We start from the raw sequence: 11347 nt of genomic DNA on the forward strand, positions 1-11347 counted from the left end.
CTCAAATTAAGTTAACACTTCTGATGACATATCATGACGTATGATGAGTTGACACTTGCAGGGCAAGGGAAGAATGAATGAATTCAATGGACCACCCATGCCCAGAAATGTCACCATTTCGTCCCACGGTTGTTTCAGTCATGATGGTACAACCGGTAGCTGTTGTGTGTGCTTTATATGCACAACAGTCAATTATGACTGCATTTCAAATCTTTGCTAGAAGACAACTCATCCTCTGACATCTAAATGCTAGCAATCTGACGATATCAGGTAAATGAAAAATTACAAATATATAAGTGTGATGTCGGGGAAAGCTAACCAAACAAAAACATCCTTACTTTTACGATGTGTTTGTATCGTCATGTGCATCAGTAGCACAACTTCTAATCTACTTACAAGTGTATGTAAAAACGAATGCGTTTTGGCTGACATTTCTAGTGGATGTACAACCATCGCAAATTGAATTATGGGGCGTTTTAGGTAGAGGTCGACCGATTATGATTTTGCAACGCCGATACCGATTATTGGAGGACAAAAAAAAAGCCGATACCGATTAATCTGCCGTTTTTTTAATGTATTTGTAACAATGACAATTACAACAATACTGAATGAACACTTATTTTAACTTAATACATCAATAAAATCAAGTATTACCAGTGTAACAGTATAGCTTCCGTCCCTCTCCTCGCCCCTACCTGGACTCGAACCAGGAACACATCGACAACAGCCACCCTTGAAGCAGCGTTACCCATGCAGAGCAAGGGGAATAACTACTCCAAGTCTCAGAGCGAGTTACGTTTGAAACGCTATTAGCGCGTACCCCGCTAACTAGCTAGCCATTTCACATCGGTTACACCAGCCTAATCTCGGAAGTTGATATGACTTCAAGCCTAAACAGCTGCTGGCAAACGCACAAAAATGCTGTTTGAATGAATGCTTACGAGCCTGCTGCTGCCTACCATCGCTCAGTCAAACTGCTCTATCAAATCATACATTATAACACACAGAAATAGAAGCCTTAGCTCATTAATATGACTGAATCCGGAAACTATCATCACGAAAACAAGACTTTTATTCTTTCAGTGAAATACAGAACCGTTACGTATTTTATCTAATGGGTGGCATCCATAAGTCTAAATATTCCTGTTACATTGCACAACCTTCAATGTTATGTCATAATTACGTAAAATTCTGGCAAACTAGGTGGCCCAAGCTGTTGCATATACACTGACTCTGCGTGCAATGACCGCAAGAGACGTGACACAATTTCACCTGGTTAATATTGCCTGCTAACCTGGATTTCTTTTAGCCCAAATGTGCAGGTTTAAAAATATATACTTCTGTGTATTGGTTTTAAGAAAGGCAATGATGTTTATGGTTAGGTACACATTGGAGCAACGATACGCACCGCATTGATTATATGCAACACAGGATACGCTACATAAACTAGTAATAATATCATCAACTAGTGATTATGTGATTAATTATGATTAATTGATTGATTGTTTTTTATAAGATAAGTTTAATGCGAGCTAGCAACTTTCCTTGGCTTACTGCATTTGCGTAACAGGCAGGCTCCTCGTGGAGTGCAATGTAATCCGGTGGTTAGAGCGTTGGACTAGTTAACTGTAAGGTTACAAGATTGAATCCCCCGAGCTGACAAGGTAAAAATCTGTCGTTCTGCCCCTGAACGAGGCAGTTAACCCAACGTTCCTAGGCCGTCATTGAAAATAAGAATGTGTTCTTAACTGACATGCCTAGTTACATAAAGTTGAAAAAACAAAACAAATTGGCCAAATCGGTGTCCAAAAATACAGTTTCTGATTGTTATGAAAACTTGAAATCGGCCCGAATTAAAATCGGCCATTCCGATTCAAATTGGTCGACCTCTAGTTTTAGGCCCCAGGGTGAACAGAATTGAAAATTGGAAAACTGAGGGGCTTACATTGCCAACTTCCCTTGCTTGGCTAATTGTTTGGACCGATGGCAAAGATGGCCGTATCGGTGATGATCAGCCAATGGACATAAATCTTATACAACAAGTTGAAAATCACTAATTCAACAGTCTGGAAGGAATCAGTGGCTAACTGCAATCATTGCAAAGCAATCACTAAGCCTGGTATTCAGGGGAGTGGGTGTAAGGTCCAAGTCCCGTTAGAAGGGTCTATTTTCCAAGCTTAAAGGGATAAACATTCAACATTGGCCATGCTGTCGATCCAGGATGACGTCTGCTGCATTCAAAACAACAGAAAATGCGGAACTGGGAAATCTCAGACTTCAGTGAGTTCAAGACAACTGGGAACTAAAAAAAAAGAACGAATTACGACTGGGAAAATACGTTTTGAACGGTCATCCAACTCGGAATGCAAGTCGGGTCTCTTTCTAGAATCAAATCATATTTGTCACATACACAGATGTTAATGCGAGTGTAGCGAAATGCTTGTGCTTCGAGTTCCGACAATGCAGTAATAACCAACGAGTAATCCAACCTAACAATTTCACAACTACCTTATACACACAAGCATAAAGGGATAAAGAATATGTACATGAAGATATATGAATGAGTGATGGTACAGAACGGCATAGGCAAGATGCAGTAGATACATATCAGATATACATATGAGATGAGTAATGTAGGATATGTGAACATTATATTAAGTGGCGTTGTTTAACCTGTTGCGTCTACCAAACCCGGATCCGGGATTCTATTTACAGACCTAAGCTCATTACCATAACGCAACGTTAACTATTCATGAAAATCGCAAATGAAATGAAATAAATATGCCATCTCTCAAGCTTAGCCTTTTGTAAACAACACTGTCATCTCAGATTTTCAAAATATGCTTCTCAACCATAGGAAAACAATCATTTGTGTAAAAGTGGCTAGCTAGCGTAGCATTTAGCGTTAGCATTAGCATCCAGCACGCAAGATTTCAACAAAAACATAAAAGCCTTCAAATAAAATAATTTACCTTTGAAGAACTTCGGATGTTTTCAATGAGGAGACTCTCAGTTAGATAGCAGATGCTCAGTTTTTCCCAAAAAGATTCTTTGTGTATTAGAAATAGCTCCGTTTTGCACATCACATTTGGCTACCAAAAAAAACGAAAATTCAGTCCTCAAAACGCAAACTTTTTTCCAAATTAACTCCATAATATCGACTGAAAACATGGCAAACGTTGTTTAGAATCAATCCTCAAGGTGTTTTTCACATATCTCTTCAATGATATATCGTTCGTGGAAGCATGGTTTCTCCCCTCAATCAAATGGAAAAGTACAAGCAGCTGGCGTTTGCGCACCGAATTCCACGCAGGACACCAGGCGGACACTTGGAAAATGTAGTCTCTTATGGTCAATCTTCCAATGATATGCCTACAAATACGTCACAATGCTGCTAACACCTTGGGGGAACGACAGAAAGTGTAGGCTCATTCCTTGCGCAATCACAGCCATATAAGGAGACAATGGAAAACAGAGCTTCAGAGATTCTGCTCATTTCCTGGTTGACGCATCATCTTGGTTTCGCCTGTAGAATGAGTTCTGGGGCACTTACAGACAATATCTTTGCAGATTCTGAAACTTCAGAGTGTTTTCTTTCAAAAACTGTCAAGAATATGCATAGTCGAGCATCTTTTCGTGACAAAATATCGCGCTTAAAACGGGAACGTTTTTTATCCAAAAATGAAATAGCGCCCCTAGAGATCAAAGAGGTTAAAGTGGCTAGTGATACATGCATTACATAAAGATGGCACGATTCAGTAGATGGTATAGTGTACAGTATATACATATGAGATGAGTAATGTAGGGTATGTAAACATTATATTAAGTGGCATTGTTTAAAGTGGCTACATTTTTTACATCAATTTTTCCATTATTAAAGTGTCTGGAGTGGAGTCAGTATGTTGGCAGCAGCCACTCAATGTTGGTGATGCCTGTGTAACAGTCTGATGGCCTTGAGATAGAAGCTGTTTTTCAGTCTCTCGGTCCCCGATTTGATGCACCTGTACTGACCTCACCTTCTGGATGATAGCGTGGTAAACAGGCAGTGGCTCGGGTGGTTGTTGTCCTTGATGATCTTTATGGCCTTCCTGTGACGTCGGGTGGTGTAGGTGTCCTGGAGGGCAGGTAGTTTGCCCCGGTGATGCGTTGTGCAGACCTCACTACCTTCTGGAGAGCCTTACGGTTGTGGGTGGAGCAGTTGCCGTACCAGGCGGTGATACAGCCCGACAGGATGCTCTCGATTGTGCATCTGTAAAAGTTTGTGAGTGCTTTTGGTGACAAGCCAAATCTTATCAGCTTCCTGAGGTTGAAGAGGCGCTGCTGCACCTTCTTCACCACGCTGTCTGCGTGGGTGGACCAATTCAGTTTGTCAGTGATGTGTACGCAAAGGAACTTAAAACTTACTACCCTCTCCACTACTGTCCCGTCAATGTGGATAGGGGTCATCTCCTTTGTTTTGTTGACGTTGAGTGTGAGGTTATTTTCCTGTCACCACACTCCGAGGGCCCTCACCTCCTCGAGCTTGATGACGAGTTTGGAGGGTACTATGGTGTTAAATGCTGAGCTGTAGTCGATGAACAGCATTCTCACATAGGTATTCCACTTGTCCAGATGGGTTAGGGCAGTGTGCGTGTGGTTGCGATTGAGTCGTCTGTGGACCTATTGGGGTGGTAAGCAAATTGGAGTGGGTCTAGGGTGTCAGGTAGGGTGAAGGTGATATGGTCCTTGACTAGTCTCTCAAAGCACTTCATGATGACGGAAGTGAGTGCTACGGGGCGGTAGTCGTTTAGCTCAGTTGCCTTAGCTTTCTTGAGAACAGGAACAATGGTGGCCCTCTTGAAGCATGTGGGAACAGCAGACTGGGATAAGGATTGATTGAATATGTCAGTAAACACACCAGCCAGCTAGTCTGCGCATGCTCTGAGGACGCGGCTGGGGATGCCGTCTGGGCCTGCAGCCTAGAGAGGGTTAACACACTTAAATGTTTTATTCACGTTGCCTGCAGTGAAGGAGAGCCCACAGGTTTTGGTAGCGGGCGTGTCAGTGGCACTGTATTATCCTCAAAGCAAGCAAATAAGTTGCGACGGGGCTGTTTTTCTTTTTGTAGTCCGTGATTGACTGTAGACCCTGCCACATACCTCTCGTGTCTGAGCCGTTGAATTGTGACTCTACTCTGTCTCTATACTGACGCTTAGCTTGTTTGATTGCCTTGCAGAGAGAATAGCTACACTGTTTGTATTCGGTCATGCTTCCGGTCACCTTGCCCTGGTTAAAAGCAGTGGTTTGCGCTTTCAGTTTTGCGCGAATGCTGCCATCAATCCACGGTTTCTGGTTTGGGAATGTTTTAATAGTTGCTGTGGGTACGACATCGCCGATGCACTTGCTAATTAACTCGCTCACCGAATCAGCGTATTCGTCAATGTTGTTGTTTGACGCAATGCGGAACATATCCCAATCCACGTGATCGAAGCAATCTTGAAGCGTGGAATCAGATTGGTCGGACCAGCGTTGAACAGACCTGAGCACGGGAGCTTCCTGTTTTAGTCTCTGTCTATAGGCTGGGAGCAACAAAATGGAGTCGTGGTCAGCTTTTCCAAAAGGAGGGCAGGGGAGGGCCTTAAGCGTTGCGGAAGTTAGAATAACAATGATCCAGGGTTTTACCAGCCCTGGAAGCACAATCGATATGCTGGTAGAATTTAGGGAGTCTTGTTTTCAGATTAACCTTGTTAAAATCCCTAGCTACAATGAATGCAGCCTCAGGATTTGTGGTTTCCAGTTTACATAGAGTCAAATGAAGTTCGTTCAGGGCGGTCGATGTGTCTGCTTGGGGGGGGGGGGATATATGCGGCTTTGATTATAATCGAAGAGAATTCCCTTGGTAGATAATGCAGTCGACATTTGATTGTGAGGAATTCTAAGTCAGGTGAACAGAAGCACTTGAGTTCCTGTATGTTGTTATGATCACACCACGTCTCGTTAATCATAAGGCATACCCCCCCGCCCCTCTTCATACCAGAAAGATGCTTGTTTCTGCTGGCGCGATGCGTGAAGAATCCAGCTGGCTGTACCGACTCCGATAGCGTGTCTCGAGTGAGCCATGTTTCCGTGAAGCAAAGATCGTTAGTCTTATGTCTCTCTGGAATGCTACCCTTGCTTGGATTTCATCAACCTTATTGTCAAGACTGGTCATTGGCGAGTAGTATGCTCGGGAGAGGTGAGCGATGTGCCCGTCTTCGGAGCCTGACCAGAAGACCGCTTTGTCCGCCCCTTTTACGGCGCCGTTGTTTTGGTTCGCCGGCTGGGATCTGATCCATTGTCCTGGGTGGTGGGCAAAACACAGGATCCGCTTCTGGAAAGTCGTATTCCTGGTTGTAATGATGGTGAGTTGACGTTGCTCTTATATCCAGTAGTGCCTCCCGACTGTATGTAATAAAACCGAAGATTACCTGGGGTACCAATGTAAGAAATTACACGTAAATAAACAAAATACGGCATAGTTTCCTAGGAACGCGAAGCGAGGCGGCCATCTCTGTCGGAAGTAATGCTCTAGAGCTCCAACCTGAAGATCACTAACGTCATGATTCAACCTTGTGCTTCAAGTCAACTGGGAACACCATAAATCCAGACAACACCAGACTTTGATGACAGAATTTGCCCGCGAAGGACCACTGTGCCATCTTCCTGTTCAAGTGAGCACAGGGCAACAAATTGAGTCCAAAAATGTATTGTATGCTGCTGCATAAATTATGTAATATGCCAGGGAGATATGTATACTGTGGCTAAGAAAGTAATACTAAGTGTATGTTGTGTAGTAAGCTGTTAGTAGCCCATATGCCTCCCTAATAATTTGGTATATTAACCACCTCTTCATTTCACCTACTGTTCAGACTTGGTGGTGCACATGTAGCCTATAGCCTGTTTTAGAGAAAAGTAATCATCAAATATTCTAAGCGATTTCATTGTCTGCTTATATACCCCCTATTTATCCTGCGATTCTGACTTGGTGTACAGGGAGAACACTAAGAACAGCACATGTTCTGAATTCTGACGCTGTACATTTCAAAAGTGCAGAACAAATAGTTGACTACATCTGTTCTAGCTCGCTCATTAAGGTCTTAAATTGTAATTACGGAGTGCCTCTTATCCGCTCGTTGTCCCTTTATTCCATGGTTTGTACATCTCAGTTGTCAGTAGAAACCACATCTGGTTAAGCAAATCAGCCATATTAGCTATGTTTTTTTAAAAGGCTGAATGAACTGTATCGCTGATAGACAAGGCTCCACTAATAGCCAGGTATAGCAGTGGTAAGGTGTTGGGACAGCTTTCTGTGCAATTAATGCATTGTTTAGTGTTGTAGTGGCTTTGCTGGCATGCATTGAAAAAAAATGTGTACCCCACCCAGATTTACATTCTAAATTCACCACTGCGTATAAGATGAAAATACACCGGTTGAACGGGCAAGACAAAAGATTTAAGTACCTTTGAACAGGGTATGGTAGTAGGTGCCAGGCGCACCGGTTTGAGTGGGTCAAGAACTGCATCGCGGCTAGGTTTTTCACGCTCAACTCGCTCCAGTGTGTATCAATTATGGTATTCCACCCAAAGGACATCCAGCCAACTAGGAGTCAACATGGGCCTGCATGCCAGTGGAACACTTGACGCCTTATTGAGTCCTTGCCCCAACAAATTGAGGCTGTTCTTAGGGCAAAAGGGGCTGCAACTCAATATAAGGAAGGTGTTCCTAATCTTTTGTACACTCAGTGTATATTGTCAGTGTCACCCAAGCACTGATAGTGCATTTCCAATGAGGATTTACCCCAGTGTTTTACACAAAAGCCTCAGACTTGTTTCCATCTACGCAGGTTGGCAGCCGTGTCTCACTAGGCCATGGCTCCGACGGATCTGCTCTGACATGGAGCCAAGGTTAGGCCACTGGTACTTTTCAGCTGTCATTTACATAAATGGCTGTGAACACATTTGATGGTTAACATCGTACAAAGCATAGGTCTTGATCATGCAGAGGTTGTTAATTCTGCTCTTCACAAGTCCTCATGGTCAGTCCTAGTTATGGAAACAATTTACCTAGTATAACATCAAGGTGTAGACAACTAGTTTAACACTGGTAACAGCAGAAAAGCAGCCTGAAAGTGTCTGCAATATTTGAGTTAAGCTGCATACTCAAAAACACAATTTTATAATGGCAGGGGTGTTTGATTTCCTTACATTAGCATCATTACATCAATAACGCCAATAAATATGGCATAATGCCATACTTATATTAGTAACTAGGCCTACCCTAGTTACCCTGTGTGGTGACAACAAAACGATGTTTCAGCTTTCCACATGCAGAAATACAATATAATTTGTCTAGAATCAGATGAGGTTGTTTACTGCCAAAATTAAATGGAATTTCCTACAATAGCCCACGTGTAGCAGTATTTCCATCACACACGTACCTGCATGGGTTGCACAGTTCAACATGCACCCATGCCTATCTCCCAAACATTGAGGAAACGTGAAACTAGATCTAAGTAAATTGATTTAGCTATTCTCTGCTTAACAATACACAGAATTAGGAATTGAGTGCCGGTTAACGTTAACTATGCATGATATCATGCATTTAATTACCTGGCTAGTTACAGATCACGTCAATGTGCCATCCGGGGGTGTATTCATTACGTCTTGCAACGGAAACAGTTTACCGTTAAAGAACCAAACGGAACGAAACGGACCAACTGAAGTTGAAAAATGTTGAGTTGGAGTGAACGGTTTCAAACGTATTGCAACAGAACCGTCGTAATTAATATACCATACCCCTGGTAGGTTTGTATTGAATTGCTAAATGTACTCTCTCTAGCAACTACAATAACGTTAGACCGTACCCACTGCCACTGGGCACACACTAGTTAAATCAACGTTTTTTCCCCACGTAATTTCATTTAAATGACGTTCAACCAACGTGGAATGTACGCTGAATTGACGTATGGTCTGTGCCCAGTGGATAGGGGTGAAGCCCCAGCCATGTCGTGAGAAAGCAGAGAATGTCTGAAGAAGCATGCATTTAACTAACCACTCAATAAACAAAATAACTCGAAATGTTGGCATCCCTTGCAATGCTTAAAATGTGCTTGTGTTCGCTTGGCAATTGTCATCTACTGCCTCCGGGCAGGCTAGCTAACTAGCTACCACCATACAAACTACAATGGTTCTAATCTAGAACTCAATTCAGAACCGCACTCACCAGGCAATGCAGTTTTGCGTGCTGCCGTTCTGACTCCTGTTGTTGTCCACGGTCCCACGATGCTTTAGGTAACTACCTAGCTAGACATTTCCGTGAACACAACAACCATATTGCTAATTTTGTCGTTTTCAGAATGTCTTTTTTTCTTGTTTTTCTCTTTATCGAATCACACAATGTGCCCGAACCCCGGGAACATTTATGACTCTATGCTATTAGAACCAATGAAAGGGAAAGAGAACCTTGTAAGTACCCGCCCTACACGTTCTATGGCTGCGCAGTACAGCTTCTGCGCACATCCTGCCGCGTGCATCAAGGCTTCTGTGTGATCGCTATGCGTGCAGGACGACCGCTGCTACTGCGGAGGGCCATGACTCCGTTCACTCAAAAGCAGGCAGTGCAGGCGACGACTCTGATGTCCTGTGTTGCTCTGCTCACTTGTGTTGTTATGAACCAATGTGTAATGTGGAAACCCACCTCAATTTCAGAGCAGCCCTTTAGGTAAATCGGTCTACATAGCAGAACAACATCAGCAGTCTGCCTGCTTTAGGTCTGCCCTGGATTGCTTCTGCCTCGTGGCCACCATCTTAGTTGCAAGAATCAAGGACTGGAGGACAAAATGGTGGCTATTTTTTTATGTGCTCCAGCAACTGCACCACTTTACATCATACCAGTGAAGTAAAATACCACAATGACGTGCCATGTCCTGGTAAGGACAGTATTTCAAACCTATAGTTGAATTTGTACAAAAAAGAGAAACCACTCATGTCATCTATGAGCAAGTGCATTACTATAGACCAGTTACTGCTATTCACTGTCTTTTGGGGTATGTTTATTCCAAAACCAACTGCAAAGCCACAATATTTAACCAAGCAATAGGTTGGAATGGTGCTATTGATAAGATAAAAAGTCTACATTAAGGGTTGAGAACATCATGGGTTGTCAAGGACCTGTACACACCACTCTTTAACCAACAACTAAGCTACCCCCCTAATGTAAAGCATTCTTCTGTCAAATCAATCCAGTTAAGAACTAAGCCTATTGGGTTTGGCCAGTAAAACTAGACTCTCTCCCTAAGATACAAATTGAGGGCCAGTATGGCATAAACAATAGGAATTGTGTAATACTATATGCACCTCCAATGCAACTTGATAGCCAGTGGTATGACCTGAGATGGTTTGGACTGCATGGTTCTGCAAACCAATATGCTATTTACGGGTGATTTAAGAAGAAACAAATCGAGTCAATCTATCATTAGAAACTGGTTTGACAAGGCCACAAATTGGACATATTCATGACCAGGGGGGGGATCTGTAAGAGGTTCAATGACGAAAGTGTCTTTTGGACAAATAACGAGGCAGGTAAGATGGGAGATGCTGATGTCGTGGTCAACACAAGTAACAAATGCACTTTTCACACTAATCATAGAATGCACAGAACGTGCTGCAGAACTGCTATCCACATTTGTTTTTTGCTCTAATCCGGAGGTCAGCATTTCCCTTGAGTGTGGACATCGTGAGGAACAATGACCCAAATAAATGTAACATCAGTAAAAAAAAACATTTTAAAAAGAGACAGGCCTGCAAGCAAACTGTCACCATTTTATGGATGAAACAGCATGATTGAATTTGTGTACAGTAAGTTAAAGTGGGTGCGTCCATGATGATCAGCATAGCTTCTTGGAATGAAGTGTGCTTTTGACTGATCATGTAGAGAAAACCCAAGGCATTCTTGACTCATTACCGATTGGTCTTCGGTGTAAAGACAGGTCTCAAAGTTCGTACAAGCTAACCAATGATTGTAGAGAAGTAAATAAGCTTACTCAGCCTTGAGATCCGTACCCTTAAAACAAATTTCTCTGTAAGTCTCCCATTGGCGTTAATGAATGATTTACGTGAAAGTCTAATTTGTGGATTTAGGGGGTGTGTGAAACTTACTCCTCAACCTGAACTGTCCCCACTTGCGCCAGCGAATAGCTATCTTTTTGCATGGCACCAACTGGTAAGACACTTCGGGAGGGCGGTCACGTGTGCTTGCAAGGTAGATATCCTGGGTTTGAGCCTCGTGTGAGCCAAATCAGGCAAAAGTGGTACTCGCTAAGCAAGCAGC

At 42.9% G+C, this 11347-nt stretch overlaps 1 protein-coding gene across 1 annotated transcript in view; it reads right to left on the minus strand.

Annotated features, from left to right (window-relative positions):
- Window positions 1–9471, minus strand: part of LOC139422890 (zinc finger protein 236-like) — a 43814-nt gene extending 34343 nt beyond the window's left edge. The window contains exon 1 of the mRNA XM_071174341.1: window positions 9242–9471. The gene's annotated coding sequence lies outside the window, so the exon portion shown is untranslated. The remainder of the gene's footprint in view (window positions 1–9241) is intronic.
- Between the last annotated feature and the right edge of the window lie 1876 nt (window positions 9472–11347).

Source organism: Oncorhynchus clarkii, chromosome 2 (genome assembly GCF_045791955.1).
Source record: "Oncorhynchus clarkii lewisi isolate Uvic-CL-2024 chromosome 2, UVic_Ocla_1.0, whole genome shotgun sequence".
NCBI classification, from domain to species: Eukaryota; Metazoa; Chordata; class Actinopteri; order Salmoniformes; family Salmonidae; genus Oncorhynchus; species Oncorhynchus clarkii.